Source organism: Ptiloglossa arizonensis, unplaced genomic scaffold (assembly GCF_051014685.1).
Source record: "Ptiloglossa arizonensis isolate GNS036 unplaced genomic scaffold, iyPtiAriz1_principal scaffold0226, whole genome shotgun sequence".
Taxonomy (NCBI): domain Eukaryota; kingdom Metazoa; phylum Arthropoda; class Insecta; order Hymenoptera; family Colletidae; genus Ptiloglossa; species Ptiloglossa arizonensis.
This window is the reverse complement of record NW_027478596.1, coordinates 677,098-695,965: the sequence shown is the minus strand read 5'-3', so window position 1 is coordinate 695,965 and position 18,868 is coordinate 677,098.

Below are 18,868 nucleotides of genomic sequence, written 5' to 3'. Positions count from 1 at the left end.
GAAAGAAACGGAGAAACGAAGAAAGAAACGGAGAAACGAAGAAAGAAACGGAGAAACGAACAAAGAAACAGAGAAACGGAGAAATAAATGGTGAAACGAAGAAACAAACAGAGAAACGAACAAAGAAACGGACAAACGAAGAAAGAAACGGGGAAACGGAGAAACGAACAAAGAAACGAAGAAACGAACAAAGAAACGGAGAAACGAAGAAAGAAACGGAGAAACGGAGAAATAAATGGAGAAACGAAGAAAGAAACGAAGAAACGAAGAAGGAAACGGAGAAACGAACAAAGACACGGAGAAACGAACAAAGAAACGGAGAAACGAACAAAGAAACGAAGAAACGACAAAGAAACGGAGAAACGAACAAAGAAATAGAGAAACGAACAAATAAACGGAGAATCGAACAAAGAAACGGAGATACGAACAAAGAAACGTAGATCGGAGAAATAAATGGAGAAACGAAGAATAAACGGAGAATCGAAGAAAGAAACGGAGGAACGAAGAAAGAAACGGAGAAACGATGAAAGAAACGGAGAAACAAAGAAAGAAACGAAGGAACGAAGAAAGAAACGGAGAAACGAAAAAAGAAACGGAGAATCGGAGAAATAAATGGAGAAACGAACAAGAAACGGTGAAACGGAGAAACAGAAAAACGGAAAACCCCAGAAACGGAGAAACGGAGAAACCGAGAAACGGAGAAACCGAGAGACGGAGAAACGGAGAAATCGAGAAACGCAGAAACGGAGAAACCGAGAAACGGAGAAACGGAGAAACGGGGAAACCGAGAAACGGAGAAACGGAGAAACGGTGACACCGAGAAACGGAGAAACGGAGAAACGGAGAAACCGAGAAACGGAGAAACGGAGAAACGTTTCATTGTTCGTTTCTCCGTTTCTGTGTTCGTTTCTCCGTTTCTTTGTTCGTTTCTCACTTTCTTTGTTCGTTTCTCCGTTTCTTTGTTCGTTACTCCGTTTCTTTCTTTGTTTCTCCGTTTCTTTCTTCGTTTCTCCGTTTATTTCTTCGTTTCTCCATTTATTTCTCCGTTTCTCCGTTTCTTTTTTTGTTTCTCCGTTTCTTTCTTCGTTTCTCCCTTTACTTCTTCGTTTCTCCATTTATTTCTCCGTTTCTTTCTTCGTTTCTCCGTTTCTTTCTTCGTTTCTCCGTTTCTTTCTTCGTTTCTCCGTTTCTTTGTTCGTTTCTCCGTTTCTTTCTTCGTTTCTCCGTTTATATCTTCGTTTCTCCATTTATTTCTCCGTTTCTTTCTTCGTTTCTCCGTTTCATTCTTCGTTTCTCAGTTTCTTTGTACGTTTCTCCGTATCTTTGTTCGTTTCTCCGTTTCTTTCTTTGTTTCTCCGTATCTTTCTTCATTTCTCCGTTTATTTCTTCGTTTCTCCGTGTCTTTGTTCGTTTCTCCGTTTCTTTCTTTGTTTCTCCGTATCTTTCTTCATTTCTCCGTTTATTTCTTCGTTTCTCCGTTTCATTCTTCGTTTCTGCGTTTCTTTGTTCGTTTCTCTGTTTCTTTCTTCGTTTCTCCGTTTCTTTCTCCGTTTCGCGGTTTATTTCTTCGTTTCTCCGTTTCTTTCTTCGATTCTTCGTTTCTTTCTTCATTTCTCCGTTTCTTTCTTCGTTTCTCCGTTTCTTCCTTCTTTTCATCGTTTCTCCGTTTCTCCGTTTCTCCGTTTCGATTAGATGATTATAATATTTATAATTTCTATTATAAATCATTTGATCTATAGTTAAATTAGACACTAATACTCTAAATACATACTTAATATATTTTTTAATTTCTTTAGCCTCCAGAAGAATCTTATTTATACTATTTACTATATATAATAATTTACACAGAATCGGAAATAAATCTAATTATTTATTTATAATAATAATTTTTTTTTCACTTATCTTAAAAATTGGGATGTACTCTTTAAATGTTCGATTCATTTCTTTAATTTATTCATTAAATTGAATTAATCTATTCATTATAATAACTTTAATCAAATTAATCCCTATAATTATTATAGAACTCATATTAAAATTTAATAATGAAATTTATTTTATTTGCCTAATTAATGTAATTATTGCCCCTATCATTTGCTTAAACAAAAAAATCAATCATAATAATTATAGGATTTTCATCTGTTATACAAACATCTATTATAGTTATTTTATTAATAATTAACAAAAATACATTTTTAACATATTTCATTTTATACTCAATAATTTATTTAATTTTAATTTTTATATTTAAAATAATAAAGATTAACTCTTCTTCCTTATTTAATATATTAACCTCTAATAGGAGAAAAATTATTTTATACTCAATAATTATTATGTACAAAAATTTCCCGACTATAGCACTCTTTATACTGAAATAAACCGTCCTAGAAACATTAATAAATTCAAGAATAAAATTTACCGTGGAATGTTTAATTTTACATTTATTCGAAAGATGAAACATACAAAAGTTTGTACAAAAGTATTTATTTATTTTATCGCACGGTAGGGAATATCATACAAATGGAAATACTTATCTCTAATGTCGGTAAATTGTACCTGTCGCGCCATCTATTTGTGGAAATTAGAACAATTCCTCGACAAACTTGAGCGTTTCTCCGCCAGGTGTTTGCACCACTTAAGTGTAGTTTAACCCTTTCTCCAATAGATGGCAACCCATGTAATTACCACGTTACAGGGATTTGTAATTGCGGGTTCAGAATATATTTGCATACATACAAACTGTAATTCCGATATGTAGCGAAATATTCATTTATTTTATTCCACGGCTTCTTCGATCGTATTTGTTCGATCTACCCAAATATTTCAAGAAATTGATGGCTTTTTATACCGAAACATTGTCAAAAATTGTTTAATCTACGCTCCAACGACGGCTGTTAATAATTATGATAAATAAATGTCAAGATATTGCGAAGTCTGCGAAGGCGAACGCTTTCAGTGAATGTTTGTTCATTCCAGCGATTGTTATTAACATTTACGCATGTTCCCTATATTGACCGAAAAATGTGCATCTTATTTTTGCATTGCAATTAAATAAGAAACTTATCGAAATTGATTTTGATCGAGACTCCACGTTAAAACGTGTTTCGTAAACTTTTAAAGCACGCAAAGTAGCAATTGTTCATTAGATACATTAATTTAACATTTGTTTAATTCTTATAATTTACACAATATGCGTAGAAGTGGTATTTTTTTCACAAAAGTGCCAAAATTCAATTAATCGCTTTTTTAGATAGAAAAATCACCGCGATAAATACTTGTGAATCGATAATCGATACGTGTAGCCTTGAGAATGTCAGTTAGATCTCAAGGAAAAATTCCTTCGCGAACAAGGAATATTTCAACGAAATGATATTTTAAGCCATTATTTATACTAGAACATTGTTAATAATTGTCTAATGTATGATCCTACGACGGATGTTAATAATTATGATAAACAAACGTCAAGATACTGCGAAATCTTCGAGGGCGAATGGTTTCGGTGAATGTTTGTTCATTTCAGCGATTGTTATTAACATTTACGCATGTTCCCTATATTGATCGAACAATGTGCATCTTACTTATGCATTAAAAATGATTGATTCGCCTCTAGCAATTGATTTTGATCGAACTTCAAAGTAAAGAGGTGTTTCTTAAAGTTTTAAAACATGGAAAGTAATAATTGTCCATGAGATATATCAATTTAACATTTGATTAATACATGAAGAATCGAAATTCTTGGTAAAATAAGTGAATAAAAAATAATTATTATAAATAAATAATTAGATTTATTTCCGATTCTGTGTAAATTATTATATACAGTAAATAGTGTAAATAAAATTCTTCTGGAGGCTAAAGAGATTAAAAAATATATTAAATATGTATTTAGAGTATTAGTGTACAATTTAACTATAGCTCAAATGATTTATAATAGAAATTATAACTATTATAATCATTTAATCGAAACGGAGAATCGGATAAAACGGAGAATCGGATAAAACGGAGAAACGGAGAAACGGAGAAACGGAGAAACGAAGAAAGAAACGGAGGACCGAAGAAAGAAACGGAGAAACGAAGAAATAAATGGAAAAACGAACAAATAAACGGAGAAACGAAGAAAGGAGCGGAGAAACGAAGAAAGAAACGAAGAAACGAAGATAGCAACGGAGAAACGAAAAATGAAACGGAGAAACGAAGAAATAAACGGAGAAATGAAGAAAGAAACGGAGAAACAAAGAAAGAAACGGAGAATCGAAGAAAGAAACGGAGAAACGAAGAAAGAAACTGAGAAACGAACAAAGAAACGGAGAAGCGAACAAAGAAACGGAGAAACGAACAAAGAAACGAACAAAGAAACGGAGAAACGAACAAAGAAACGAACAAAGAAACGGAGAATCGAAGAAAGAAACGGAGAAACGAACAAAGAAACGAAGAAACGAACAAAGAAACGAAGAAACGAACAAAGAAACGGAGAAACGAACAAAGAAACGGAGAAACGGAGAAACGGAGAAACGAAGAAAGAAACGGAGAAACAAACAAAGCAACGGACAAACCGTGAAACGGAGAAACGAACAAAGAAACGGAGAAACCGTGAAACGGAGAAACGGAGAAACGGAGAAACGGAGAAACGGAGAAACGGAGAAACGGAGAAACGGAGAAACGGAGAAACGGAGAAACGGAGAAACGGAGAAACGGAGAAACGGAGAAAAGGAGAAACGGAGAAACCGAGAAACAGAGAAACGGAGAAACCGAGAATCGGAGAAACCGAGAAACGGAGAAACGGAGAGACCGAGAAACGGGGAAACCGAGAAACCAAGAAACGGAGAAACGGAGCAACGGGGAAACGGAGAAACCGAGAAACGGAGAAACGGGGAAACCGAGAAACGGAGAAACCGAGAAACGGAGAAACCGAGAAACGGAGAAACCGAGAAACGGAGAAACCGAGAAACGGAGCAACGGGGAAACCGAGAAACGGAGAAACGGAGAAACCGAGAAACGGAGAAACGGAGAAAAGTTTCTCCGTTCCTTTGTTCGTTTTTCCGTTTCCTTGTTCGTTTCTCCGTTTATTTCTTCGTTTCTCCATTTATTTCTCCGTTTCTCCGTTTCTTTCTTCGTTTCTCCGTTTCTTTGTTCGTTTCTCCGTTTCTTTCTTCGTTTCTCCGTTCCTTTCTTCGTTTCTCCGTTTCTTTCTTCGTTTCTCCGTTTCTTTCTTCGTTTCACCGTTTCTTTCTTCGTTTCTCCGTTTATTTCTATGTTTCTCCATTTATTTCTCCGTTTCTTTCTTCGTTTCTTCGTTTCTTTCTTCGTTACTCCGTTTCTTTCTTGGTTTCTCCGTTTCTTTCTTCGTTTCTCCGTTTCTTTCTTCGTTTCTCCGTTTATTTCTGCGTTTCTCCATTTATTTCTCCGTTTCTCCGTTTCTTTCTTGGTTTCTCCGTTTCTTTGTTCGTATCTCCGTTTCTTTGCTCGTTTCTCCGTTTCTTTCTCCGTTTCTCCGTTTCTTTCTTCGTTTCTCCGTTTATTTCTTCGTTTCTCCATTTATTTCTTCGTTTCTGCATTTATTTCTCCGTTTCTCCGTTTCTTTCTTCGTTACTCCGTTTCTTTCTTCGTTTCACCGTTTATTTCTTCGTTTCTCCATTTATTTCTCCGTTTCTCCGTTTATTTCTTCGTTTCTCCATTTATTTCTCCGTTTCTCCATTTATTTCTCCGATTCTCCGTTTCTTTCTTCGTTTTTCCGTTTCTTTCTTCGTTTCTCCGTTTCTTTCTTCGTTTCTGCGTTTCTTTCTCCGATTCTCCGTTTCTTTCTTCGTTTCTGCGTTTCTTTCTCCGATTCTCCGTTTCTTTCTTCGTTTCTTCGTTTCTTTCTTCGTTACTTAGTTTCTTCCTTCGTTTCGCCGTTTCTCTCTTCGTTTCTCCGATTCTTTCTTCGTTTCTCCGTTAATTTCTTCGTTTCTGCATTTATTTCTTCCTTTCTCCATTTATTTCTCCGATTCTCCGTTTCTTTCTTCGTTACTCCGTTTCTTTCTTCGTTTCTCCGTTTCTATCTTCGTTTCGGCGTTACTTTCTCCGATTCTCCGTTTCTTTCTTCGTTTCTTTCTTCGTTACTTAGTTTCTTCCTTCGTTTCGCCGTTTCTCTCTTCGTTTCTCCGTTTCTTTCTTCGTTTCTCCGTTTATTTCTTCGTTTCTGCATTTATTTCTCCGTTTCTCCATTTATTTCTCCGTTTCTAAGTTTCTTTCTTCGTTTCTCCGTTTCTTTCTTCGTTTCTCCGTTTCCTTGTTCGTTTCTCCGTTTCATTGATCGTTTCTCCGTTTCTTTCTCCGTTGCTCGGTTTATTTCTTCGTTTCTTCATTTATTTCTCCGGTTCTCTTTTCTTTCTTCGTTTCTCAGTTTCTTTCTTCGTTTCTCCATTTCTTTCTTCGTCTCTCCGTTTCTTTCTTCGTTTCTCCGTTTCTTTCTTCGTTTCTCCGTTTCTTTCTTCGTTTCTCCATTCTTTCATCGTTTCTTCGTTTCTCCGTTTCTTTCTTCGTTTCTCCGTTTATTTCTACGTTTCTCCATTTATTTCTCCGTTTCTCCGTTTATTTCTTCGTTTCTGCATTTATTTCTCCGTTTCTCCATTTATTTCTCCGTTTCTCCGTTTCTTTCTTCGTTTCTTCGGTTCTTTCTTCGTTACTTAGTTTCTTCCTTCGTTTCGCCGTTTCTCTCTTCGTTTCTCCGTTTCTTTCTTCGTTTCTCCGTTTATTTCTTCGTTTCTCCGTTTATTTCTTCGTTTCTGCATTTACTTCTTCCTTTCTCCATTTATTTCTCCGATTCTCCGTTTCTTTCTTCGTTACTCCATTTATTTCTCCGTTTCTCCGTTTCTATCTGCGTTTCTCCGTTTCCTTGTTCGTTTCTCCGTTTCATTGATCGTTTCTCCGTTTCTTTCTTCGTTTCTCCGTTTCGTTCTTCGTTTCTTCGTTTCTTTCTTCGTTACTCCGTTTCTTTCTTCGTTTCTCCATTTCTTTCTTCGTTACTCCGTTTCTCCGTTTCTTTCTTCGTTTCTCCGTTTATTTCTTCGTTTCTGCATTTATTTCTCCGTTTCTCCATTTATTTCTCCGTTTCTCCGTTTCTTTCTTCGTTTCTCTGTTTCTTTCTTCGTTTCTCCGTTTCTTTCTTCGTCTATCCGTTTCCTTCTTCGTTTCTCCGTTTCTTTCTTCGTCTCTCCGTTTCTTTCTTCGTTTCTCCGTTTCTTTCTTCGTTTCTCCGTTTCTTTCTTCGTTTCTCCTTTCTTTCATCGTTTCTTCGTTTCTCCGTTTCTTTCTTCGTTTCTCCGTTTATTTCTACGTTTCTCCATTTATTTCTCCGTTTCTCCGTTTCTTTCTTCGTTTCTCCGTTTCGTTCTTCGTTTCTTCGTTTCTTTCTTCGTTACTCCGTTTCTTTCTTCGTTTCTCCATTTCTTTCTTCGTTACTCCGTTTCTCTCTTCGTTTCTCCGTTTCTTTCTTCGTTTCTCCGTTTATTTCTTCGTTTCTGCATTTATTTCTCCGTTTCTCCATTTATTTCTCCGTTTCTCCGTTTCTTTCTTCGTTTCTTCGGTTCTTTCTTCGTTACTTAGTTTCTTCCTTCGTTTCGCCGTTTCTCTCTTCGTTTCTCCGTTTCTTTCTTCGTTTCTCCGTTTATTTCTTCGTTTCTCCGTTTATTTCTTCGTTTCGGCATTTACTTCTTCCTTTCTCCATTTATTTCTCCGATTCTCCGTTTCTTTCTTCGTTACTCCATTTATTTCTCCGTTTCTCCGTTTCTATCTGCGTTTCTCCGTTTCCTTGTTCGTTTCTCCGTTTCATTGATCGTTTCTCCGTTTCTTTCTCCGTTTCGCGGTTTATTTCTTCGTTTCTTCATTTATTTCTCCGGTTCTCCGATTCTTTCTTCGTTTCTCTGTTTCTTTCTTCGTTTCTCCGTTTCTTTCTTCGTCTCTCCGTTTCCTTCTTCGTTTCTCCGTTTCTTTCTTCGTTTCTCCGTTTCGTTCTTCGTTTCTTCGTTTCTTTCTTCGTTACTCCGTTTCTTTCTTCGTTTCTCCATTTCTTTCTTCGTTACTCCGTTTCTCCGTTTCTTTCTTCGTTTCTCCGTTTATTTCTTCGTTTCTGCATTTATTTCTCCGTTTCTCCATTTATTTCTCCGTTTCTCCGTTTCTTTCTTCGTTTCTTCGTTTCTTTCTTCGTTACTTAGTTTCTTCCTTCGTTTCGCCGTTTCTCTCTTCGTTTCTCCGTTTCTTTCTTCGTTTCTCCGTTTATTTCTTCGTTTCTCCATTTATTTCTCCGATTCTCCGTTTCTTTCTTCGTTTCTTCGTTTCTTTCTTCATCTCCCCGTTTCTTTCTACGTTTCTCCGTTTCTTTCTTCGTGTCATCGTTTCTCCGTTTCTCGGTTTATTCCTTCGTTTCTCCATTTATTTCTCCGATTCTCCGTTTCTTTCTTCGTTTCTTCGTTTCTTTCATCGTTACTGCGTTTCTTTCTTCGTTACTCCGGTTCTTTCTTCGTTTCTCCGTTTCTTTGTTCATTTCTCCGTTTCTTTGTTCGTTTCTCCGTTTCTTTCTTCGTTTCTCCGTTTCTTTCTTCGTTTCTTTCTTCGTTACTTAGTTTCTTCCTTCGTTTCGCCGTTTCTCTCTTCGTTTCTCCGTTTCTTTCTTCGTTTCTCCGTTTCTTTCTTCGTTTCTTTCTTCGTTACTTAGTTTCTTCCTTCGTTTCGCCGTTTCTCTCTTCGTTTCTCCGTTTCTTTCTTCGTTTCTCCGTTTATTTCTTCGTTTCTGCATTTATTTCTCCGTTTCTCCATTTATTTCTCCGTTTCTAAGTTTCTTTCTTCGTTTCTCCGTTTCTTTCTTCGTTTCTCCGTTTCCTTGTTCGTTTCTCCGTTTCTTTCTTCGTTTCTTCGTTTCTTTCATCGTTACTGCGTTTCTTTCTTCGTTTGTCCGTTTCTTTCTTCGTTTCTCCGTTTCTTTCTTCGTCTCTCCGTTTATTTCTTCGCTTCTCCATTTATTTCTCCCTTTCTCCGTTTCTTTCTTCGTTTCTCGGTTTCTATCTCCGTTTCTCCGTTTGCTTCTTCGATTCTCCGTTTATTTCTTCGTTTCTCCGTTTCGTTCTTCGTTTCTTCGTTTCTCCATTTCTTTCTCCGTTTCTCCGTTTATTTCTTCGTTTCTTCATTTATTTCTCCGTTTCTCCGTTCCTTTCTTCGTTACTCCGGTTCTTTCTTCGTTTCTCCGTTTCTTTCTTCGTTTCTCCGTTTCTTTCTCCCTTTCTCCGTTTCTTTCTTCGTTTCTCGGTTTCTTTCTCCGTTTCTCCGTTTGCTTCTTCGATTCTCCGTTTATTTCTTCGTTTCTCCGTTTATTTCTTCGTTTCTCCGTGTATTTCTTCGTTTCAGCGTTTCATTCTTCGTTTCTGCGTTTCTTTTTTCGTTTCTACGTTTCTTTCATCGTTTCTCCGTTTCTTTCTCCGTTTCTCCGTTTCTTTCTTCGTTTCTCCGTTTCACCCTTCGTTTCTCCGTTTCTTTCTTCGTTTCTCCGTTTCTTTCTTCGTTTCTCCGTTTCTTTCTTCGTTTCTCCGTTTCTTTCTTCGTTTCTCCGTTTCTTTGTTCGTTTCTCCGTTTCTTTGTTCGTTTCTCCGTTTCTTTCTTCGTTTCTCCGTTTATTTCTTCGTTTCTCCATTTATTTCTCCGTTTCTCCGTTTCTTTCTTCGTTTCTCCGTTTGTTTCTTCGTTTCTCCGTTTGTTTCTTCGATTCTCCGTTTATTTCTTCGTTTCTCCGTTTGTTTCTTCGATTCTCCGTTTATTTCTTCGTTTCTCCGTTTCTTTCTTCGTTTCTCCGTTTATTTCTTCGTTTCTCTGTTTCTTTCTTCGTTTCTTCGTTTCTTTCTTCATCTCCCCGTTTCTTTCTACGTTTCTCCGTTTCTTTCTTCGTGTCATCGTTTCTCCGTTTCTCGGTTTATTCCTTCGTTTCTCCATTTATTTCTCCGATTCTCCGTTTCTTTCTTCGTTTCTCCGTTTCTTTCTTCGTTACTCCGGTTCTTTCTTCGCTTCTCCGTTTATTTCTTCGTTTCTCCATTTATTTCTTCGTTTCCCCGTTTCTTTCTTCGTTTCTCCGTTTATTTCTTCGTTTCCCCGTTTCTTTCTTCGTTACTCCGTGTCTTTCTTCGTTTCTCCGTTTATTTCTTCGTTTCTCCATTTATTTCTCCGTTTTTCCGTTTCCTTCTTCGTTTCTCCGTTTCTTTCTCCGATTCTCCGTTTCTTTCTTCGTTACTCCGTTTCTTTCTTCGTTTCTCCGTTTCTATCTTCGTTTCGGCGTTACTTTCTCCGATTCTCCGTTTCTTTCTTCGTTTCTTTCTTCGTTACTTAATTTCTTCCTTCGTTTCGCCGTTTCTCTCTTCGTTTCTCCGTTTCTTTCTTCGTTTCTCCGTTTATTTCTTCGTTTCTGCATTTATTTCTCCGTTTCTCCATTTATTTCTCCGTTTCTAAGTTTCTTTCTTCGTGTCTCCGTTTCTTTCTTCGTTTCTCCGTTTCCTTGTTCGTTTCTCCGTTTCATTGATCGTTTCTCCGTTTCTTTCTCCGTTGCTCGGTTTATTTCTTCGTTTCTTCATTTATTTCTCCGGTTCTCCGTTTCTTTCTTCGTTTCTCAGTTTCTTTCTTCGTTTCTCCGTTTCTTTCTTCGTCTCTCCGTTTCTTTCTTCGTTTCTCCGTTTCTTTCTTCGTTTCTCCGTTTCTTTCTTCGTTTCTCCTTTCTTTCATCGTTTCTTCGTTTCTCCGTTTCTTTCTTCGTTTCTCCGTTTATTTCTACGTTTCTCCATTTATTTCTCCGTTTCTTCGTTTCTTTCTTCGTTACTCCGTTTCTTTCTTCGTTTCTCCATTTCTTTCTTCGTTACTCCGTTTCTCCGTTTCTTTCTTCGTTTCTCCGTTTATTTCTTCGTTTCTGCATTTATTTCTCCGTTTCTCCATTTATTTCTCCGTTTCTCCGTTTCTTTCTTCGTTTCTTCGTTTCTTTCTTCGTTACTTAGTTTCTTCCTTCGTTTCGCCGTTTCTCTCTTCGTTTCTCCGTTTCTTTCTCCGTTTCTCCGTTTATTTCTTCGTTTATCCATTTATTTCTCCGATTCTCCGTTTCTTTCTTCGTTTCTTCGTTTCTTTCATCGTTACTGCGTTTCTTTCTTCGTTTGTCCGTTTCTTTCTTCGTTTCTCCGTTTCTTTCTTCGTCTCTCCGTTTCTTTGTTCGTTTCACCGTTTCTTTCTGCGTTTCATTGTTTCTTTGTTCGCTTCTCCGTTTCTTTCTTCGTTTCTCCGTCTCTTTCCTCGTTTCTCCGTTTCATTCTTCGTTTCTCCGTTTCTTTGTTCGTTTCTCCGTTTCTTTCTGCGTTTCATTGTTTCCTTCTTCGTTACTCCGTTTCTTTCTTCGTTTCTCCATTTCTTTCTTCGTTACTCCGTTTCTCTCTTCGTTTGTCCGTTTCTTTCTTCGTTTCTCCGTTTATTTCTTCGTTTCTGCATTTATTTCTCCGTTTCTCCATTTATTTCTCCGTTTCTCCGTTTCTTTCTTCGTTTCTTCGGTTCTTTCTTCGTTACTTAGTTTCTTCCTTCGTTTCGCCGTTTCTCTCTTCGTTTCTCCGTTTCTTTCTCCGTTTCTCCGTTTATTTCTTCGTTTCTCCGTTTATTTCTTCGTTTCTGCATTTACTTCTTCCTTTCTCTATTTATTTCTCCGATTCTCCGTTTCTTTCTTCGTTACTCCATTTATTTCTCCGTTTCTCCGTTTCTATCTGCGTTTCTCCGTTTCCTTGTTCGTTTCTCCGTTTCATTGATCGTTTCTCCGTTTCTTTCTCCGTTTCTCGGTTTATTTCTTCGTTTCTTCATTTATTTCTCCGGTTCTCCGTTTCTTTCTTCGTTTCTCTGTTTCTTTCTTCGTTTCTCCGTTTCTTTCTTCGTCTCTCCGTTTCCTTCTTCGTTTCTCCGTTTCTTTCTTCGTTTCTCCGTTTCGTTCTTCGTTTCTTCGTTTCTTTCTTCGTTATTCCGTTTCTTTCTTCGTTTCTCCATTTCTTTCTTCGTTACTCCGTTTCTCCGTTTCTTTCTTCGTTTCTCCGTTTATTTCTTCGTTTCTGCATTTATTTCTCCGTTTCTCCATTTATTTCTCCGTTTCTCCGTTTCTTTCTTCGTTTCTTCGTTTCTTTCTTCGTTACTTAGTTTCTTCCTTCGTTTCGCCGTTTCTCTCTTCGTTTCTCCGTTTCTTTCTCCGTTTCTCCGTTTATTTCTTCGTTACTCCGTTTCTCTCTTCGTTTCTCCGTTTCTTTCTTCGTTTCTCCGTTTATTTCTTCGTTTCTGCATTTATTTCTCCGTTTCTCCATTTATTTCTCCGTTTCTCCGTTTCTTTCTTCGTTTCTTCGGTTCTTTCTTCGTTACTTAGTTTCTTCCTTCGTTTCGCCGTTTCTCTCTTCGTTTCTCCGTTTCTTTCTCCGTTTCTACGTTTATTTCTTCGTTTCTCCGTTTATTTCTTCGTTTCTGCATTTACTTCTTCCTTTCTCTATTTATTTCTCCGATTCTCCGTTTCTTTCTTCGTTACTCCGTTTCTTTCTTCGTTTCTCCGTTTCTATCTTCGTTTCGGCGTTACTTTCTCCGATTCTCCGTTTCTTTCTTCGTTTCTTTCTTCGTTACTTAATTTCTTCCTTCGTTTCGCCGTTTCTCTCTTCGTTTCTCCGTTTCTTTCTTCGTTTCTCCGTTTATTTCTTCGTTTCTGCATTTATTTCTCCGTTTCTCCATTTATTTCTCCGTTTCTAAGTTTCTTTCTTCGTGTCTCCGTTTCTTTCTTCGTTTCTCCGTTTCCTTGTTCGTTTCTCCGTTTCATTGATCGTTTCTCCGTTTCTTTCTCCGTTGCTCGGTTTATTTCTTCGTTTCTTCATTTATTTCTCCGGTTCTCCGTTTCTTTCTTCGTTTCTCAGTTTCTTTCTTCGTTTCTCCGTTTCTTTCTTCGTCTCTCTGTTTCTTTCTTCGTTTCTCCGTTTCTTTCTTCGTTTCTCCGTTTCTTTCTTCGTTTCTCCTTTCTTTCATCGTTTCTTCGTTTCTCCGTTTCTTTCTTCGTTTCTCCGTTTATTTCTACGTTTCTCCATTTATTTCTCCGTTTCTTCGTTTCTTTCTTCGTTACTCCGTTTCTTTCTTCGTTTCTCCATTTCTTTCTTCGTTACTCCGTTTCTCCGTTTCTTTCTTCGTTTCTCCGTTTATTTCTTCGTTTCTGCATTTATTTCTCCGTTTCTCCATTTATTTCCCCGTTTCTCCGTTTCTTTCTTCGTTTCTTCGTTTCTTTCTTCGTTACTTAGTTTCTTCCTTCGTTTCGCCGTTTCTCTCTTCGTTTCTCCGTTTCTTTCTCCGTTTCTCCGTTTATTTCTTCGTTTATCCATTTATTTCTCCGATTCTCCGTTTCTTTCTTCGTTTCTTCGTTTCTTTCATCGTTACTGCGTTTCTTTCTTCGTTTGTCCGTTTCTTTCTTCGTTTCTCCGTTTCTTTCTTTGTCTCTCCGTTTCTTTGTTCGTTTCACCGTTTCTTTCTGCGTTTCATTGTTTCTTTGTTCGCTTCTCCGTTTCTTTCTTCGTTTCTCCGTCTCTTTCCTCGTTTCTCCGTTTCATTCTTCGTTTCTCCGTTTCTTTGTTCGTTTCTCCGTTTCTTTCTGCGTTTCATTGTTTCCTTCTTCGTTACTCCGTTTCTTTCTTCGTTTCTCCATTTCTTTCTTCGTTACTCCGTTTCTCTCTTCGTTTCTCCGTTTCTTTCTTCGTTTCTCCGTTTATTTCTTCGTTTCTGCATTTATTTCTCCGTTTCTCCATTTATTTCTCCGTTTCTCCGTTTCTTTCTTCGTTTCTTCGGTTCTTTCTTCGTTACTTAGTTTCTTCCTTCGTTTCGCCGTTTCTCTCTTCGTTTCTCCGTTTCTTTCTCCGTTTCTCCGTTTATTTCTTCGTTTCTCCGTTTATTTCTTCGTTTCTGCATTTACTTCTTCCTTTCTCTATTTATTTCTCCGATTCTCCGTTTCTTTCTTCGTTACTCCATTTATTTCTCCGTTTCTCCGTTTCTATCTGCGTTTCTCCGTTTCCTTGTTCGTTTCTCCGTTTCATTGATCGTTTCTCCGTTTCTTTCTCCGTTTCTCGGTTTATTTCTTCGTTTCTTCATTTATTTCTCCGGTTCTCCGTTTCTTTCTTCGTTTCTCTGTTTCTTTCTTCGTTTCTCCGTTTCTTTCTTCGTCTCTCCGTTTCCTTCTTCGTTTCTCCGTTTCTTTCTTCGTTTCTCCGTTTCGTTCTTCGTTTCTTCGTTTCTTTCTTCGTTACTCCGTTTCTTTCTTCGTTTCTCCATTTCTTTCTTCGTTACTCCGTTTCTCCGTTTCTTTCTTCGTTTCTCCGTTTATTTCTTCGTTTCTGCATTTATTTCTCCGTTTCTCCATTTATTTCTCCGTTTCTCCGTTTCTTTCTTCGTTTCTTCGTTTCTTTCTTCGTTACTTAGTTTCTTCCTTCGTTTCGCCGTTTCTCTCTTCGTTTCTCCGTTTCTTTCTCCGTTTCTCCGTTTATTTCTTCGTTTATCCATTTATTTCTCCGATTCTCCGTTTCTTTCTTCGTTTCTTCGTTTCTTTCATCGTTACTGCGTTTCTTTCTTCGTTTGTCCGTTTCTTTCTTCGTTTCTCCGTTTCTTTCTTCGTCTCTCCGTTTCTTTGTTCGTTTCACCGTTTCTTTCTGCGTTTCATTGTTTCTTTGTTCGCTTCTCCGTTTCTTTCTTCGTTTCTCCGTCTCTTTCCTCGTTTCTCCGTTTCATTCTTCGTTTCTCCGTTTCTTTGTTCGTTTCTCCGTTTCTTTCTGCGTTTCATTGTTTCCTTCTTCGTTACTCCGTTTCTTTGTTCGTTTCTCCATTTATTTCTTCGTTTCCCCGTTTCTTTCTTCGTTTCTCCGTATCATTGATCGTTTCTCCGTTTCTTTCTCCGTTTCTCGGTTTATTTCTTCGTGTCTCCGTTTCTTTCTTCGTTTCTCCGTTTATTTCTTCGTTTCTTCATTTATTTCTCCGCTTCTCCGTTTATTTCTTCGTTTCTCCGTTTCTTTCTTCGTTTCCCGGTTTCTTTCTTCGTTTCTCCGTTTCTTTCTTCGTTTCCCCGTTTCGTTCTTCGTTTCTTCGTTTCTTTCTTCGTTACTCTGTTTCTTTCTTCGTTTCTCCATTTCTTTCTTCGTTACTCCGTATCTTTCTTCGTCTCTCCATTTGTTTCTTCGTTTCTCCGTTTATTTCTTCGTTTCTCCATTTATTTCTTCGTTTCCCCGTTTCTTTCTTCGTTTCTCCGTTTCTTTCTTCGTTTCCCCGTTTCGTTCTTCGTTTCTTCGTTTCTTTCTTCGTTACTCCGTTTCTTTCTTCGTTTCTCCGTTTATTCCTTCGTTTCTCCATTTATTTCTCCGTTTTTCCGTTTCCTTCTTCGTTTCTCCGTTTCTTTCTTCGTTTCTCCGTTTGTTTCTTCGATTCTCCGTTTATTTCTTCGTTTCTCCGTTTCTTTCTTCGTTTCCCCGTTTCTTTCTTCGTTTCCCCGTTTCGTTCTTCGTTTCTTCGTTTCTTTCTTCGTTACTCTGTTTCTTTCTTCGTTTCTCCATTTCTTTCTTCGTTACTCCGTATCTTTCTTCGTCTCTCCATTTGTTTCTTCGTTTCTCCGTTTATTTCTTCGTTTCTCCATTTATTTCTTCGTTTCCCCGTTTCTTTCTTCGTTTCTCCGTTTCATTGATCGTTTCTCCGTTTCTTTCACCGTTTCTCGGTTTATTTCTTCGTGTCTCCGTTTCTTTCTTCGTTTCTCCGTTTATTTCTTCGTTTCTCCATTTATTTCTTCGTTTCTCCGTTTCTTTCATCGTTTCTCTGTTTCTTTCTTCGTTTCTCCGTTTCTTTGTTCGCTTCTCAGTTTCTTTCTTCGTTTCTCCGTCTCTTTCCTCGTTTCTCCGTTTCATTCTTCGTTTCTCCGTTTCTTTGTTCGTTTCTCCGTTTCTTTCTGCGTTTCATTGTTTCCTTCTTCGTTACTCCGTTTCTTTGTTCGTTTCTCCGTTTCTTTCCTCGTTTCTCCGTATCTTTCTTCGTTTCTCCGTTTCTTTGTTCGTTTCTCCGTATCATTGATCGTTTCTCCGTTTCTTTCTCCGTTTCTCGGTTTATTTCTTCGTGTCTCCGTTTCTTTCTTCGTTTCTCCGTTTATTTCTTCGTTTCTTCATTTATTTCTCCGCTTCTCCGTTTATTTCTTCGTTTCTCCGTTTCTTTCTTCGTTTCCCGGTTTCTTTCTTCGTTTCTCCGTTTCTTTCTTCGTTTCCCCGTTTCGTTCTTCGTTTCTTCGTTTCTTTCTTCGTTACTCTGTTTCTTTCTTCGTTTCTTCGTTTCTTTCATCGTTACTGCGTTTCTTTCTTCGTTTGTCCGTTTCTTTCTTCGTTTCTCCGTTTCTTTCTTCGTCTCTCCGTTTATTTCTTCGCTTCTCCATTTATTTCTCCCTTTCTCCGTTTTTTTCTTCGTTTCTCGGTTTCTATCTCCGTTTCTCCGTTTGCTTCTTCGATTCTCCGTTTATTTCTTCGTTTCTCCGTTTCGTTCTTCGTTTCTTCGTTTCTTTCTTCGTTTCTCCATTTCTTTCTCCGTTACTCCGTTTCTTGCTTCGTTTCTCCAGTTGTTTCTTCGTTTCTCCGTTTATTTCTTCGTTTCTTCATTTATTTCTCCGTTTCTCCGTTTCTTTCTTCGTTTCTCCGTTTCTTTCCTCGTTTCTCCGTTTCTTTCTTCGTTTCTCCGTTTCTTTGTTCGTTTCACCGTTTCTTTCTGCGTTTCATTGTTTCCTTCTTCGTTACTCCGTTTCTTTCTTCGTTTCTCCGTTTCTTTCTTCGTTTCCCCGTTTCGTTCTTCGTTTCTTCGTTTCTTTCTTCGTTACTCCGTTTCTTTCTTCGTTTCTCCGTTTATTCCTTCGTTTCTCCATTTATTTCTCCGTTTTTCCGTTTCCTTCTTCGTTTCTCCGTTTCTTTCTTCGTTTCTCCGTTTGTTTCTTCGATTCTCCGTTTATTTCTTCGTTTCTCCGTTTCTTTCTTCGTTTCCACGTTTCGTTCTTCGTTTCTTCGTTTCTTTCTTCGTTACTCCGTGTCTTTCTTCGTTTCTCCGTTTATTTCTTCGTTTCTCCATTTATTTCTCCGTTTTTCCGTTTCCTTCTTCGATTCTCCGTTTATTTCTTCGTTTCTCCGTTTATTTCTTCGTTTCTCCATTTATTTCTTCGTTTCTCCGTTTCTTTCATCGTTTCTCCGTTTCTTTCTTCGTTTCTCCGTTTCATCCTTCGTTTCTCCGTTTCTTTCTTCGTTTCTCCGTTTCTTTCTTCGTTTCTCCGTTTCTTTCTTCGTTTCTCCGTTTCTTTGTTCGTTTCTCCGTTTCTTTGTTAGTTTCTCCGTTTCTTTCTTCGTTTCTCCGTTTCTTTCTTCGTTTCTCCGTTTCTTTCTTCGTTTCTCCGTTTCTTTCTTCGTTTCTCCGTTTCTTTGTTCGCTTCTCCGTTTCTTTGTTCGTTTCTCCGTTTCTTTCTTCGTTTCTCAGTTTCTTTCTTCGTTTCTCCGTTTCTTTCTTCGTTTCTCCGTTTCTTTCAACGTTTCTCGGTTTCTTTCTCCGTTTCTCCGTTTGCTTCTTCGATTCTCCGTTTATTTCTTCGTTTCTCGGTTTATTTCTTCGTTTCTCCATTTATTTCTTCGTTTCTCCGTTTCTTTCTTCGTTTCTCCGATTATTTCTTCGTTTCTTTGTTTCTTTCTTCGTTTCTTCGTTTCTTTCTTCATCTTTCCGTTTCTTTCTACGTTTCTCCGTTTCTTTCTTCGTGACATCGTTTCTCCGTTTCTCCGTTTCTCGGTTTATTCCTTCGTTTCTCCATTTATTTCTCCGATTCTCCGTTTCTTTCTTCGTTTCTTCGTTTCTTTCATCGTTACTGCGTTTCTTTCTTCGTTTCTCCGTTTCTTTCTTCGTGTCTCCGTTTCTTTCTTCGTCTCTGCGTTTATTTCTTCGTTTCTCCGTTTCTTTCTTCGTTTCTCCGTTTCTTTCTTCGATTCTCCGTTTCTTTCTTCGTTTCTCCGTTTCTTTCTTCGTTACTCCGGTTCTTTCTTCGCTTCTCCGTTTCTTTGTTCGTTTCTCCGTTTCTTTCTGCGTTTCTCCGTTTCTCCGCTTCTTTCATCGTTCCTCCGTTTCTTTCTTCGTTTCTCCGTTTATTTCTTCGTTTCTCCATTTATTTCTCCGTTTCTCCGTTTCTTTCTTCGTTTCTCCGTTTCTTTGTTCGGTTCTCCGTTTATTTCTTCGTTTCTTCATTTATTTCTCCGTTTCTCCGTTCCTTTCTTCGTTTCTCCGTTTCTTTCTTCGTTTCTCCGTTTCTTTCTTCGTTTCTCCGTTTATTTCTTCGTTTCTCCATTTATTTCTTCGTTTCTCCGTTTCTTTCTTCGTTTCTCCGATTATTTCTTCGTTTCTCTGTTTCTTTCTTCGTTTCTTCGTTTCTTTCTTCATCTTTCCGTTTCTTTCTACGTCTCTCCGTTTCTTTCTTCGTGACATCGTTTCTCCGTTTCACCGTTTCTCGGTTTATTCCTTCGTTTCTCCATTTATTTCTCCGATTCTCCGTTTCTTTCTTCGTTTCTTCGTTTCTTTCATCGTTACTGCGTTTCTTTCTTCGTTTCTCCGTTTCTTTCTTCGTTTCTCCGTTTCTTTCTTCGTCTCTGCGTTTATTTCTTCGTTTCTCCATTTATTTCTTCGTTTCTCCGTTTCTTTCATCGTTTCTCCGTTTCTTTCTTCGTTACTCCGGTTCTTTCTTCGCTTCTCCGTTTCTTTCTTCGTTTCTCCGTTTCTTTCTTCGTTTCTCCGTTTCTTTCTTCGATTCTCCGTTTCTTTCTTCGTTTCTCCGTTTCTTTCT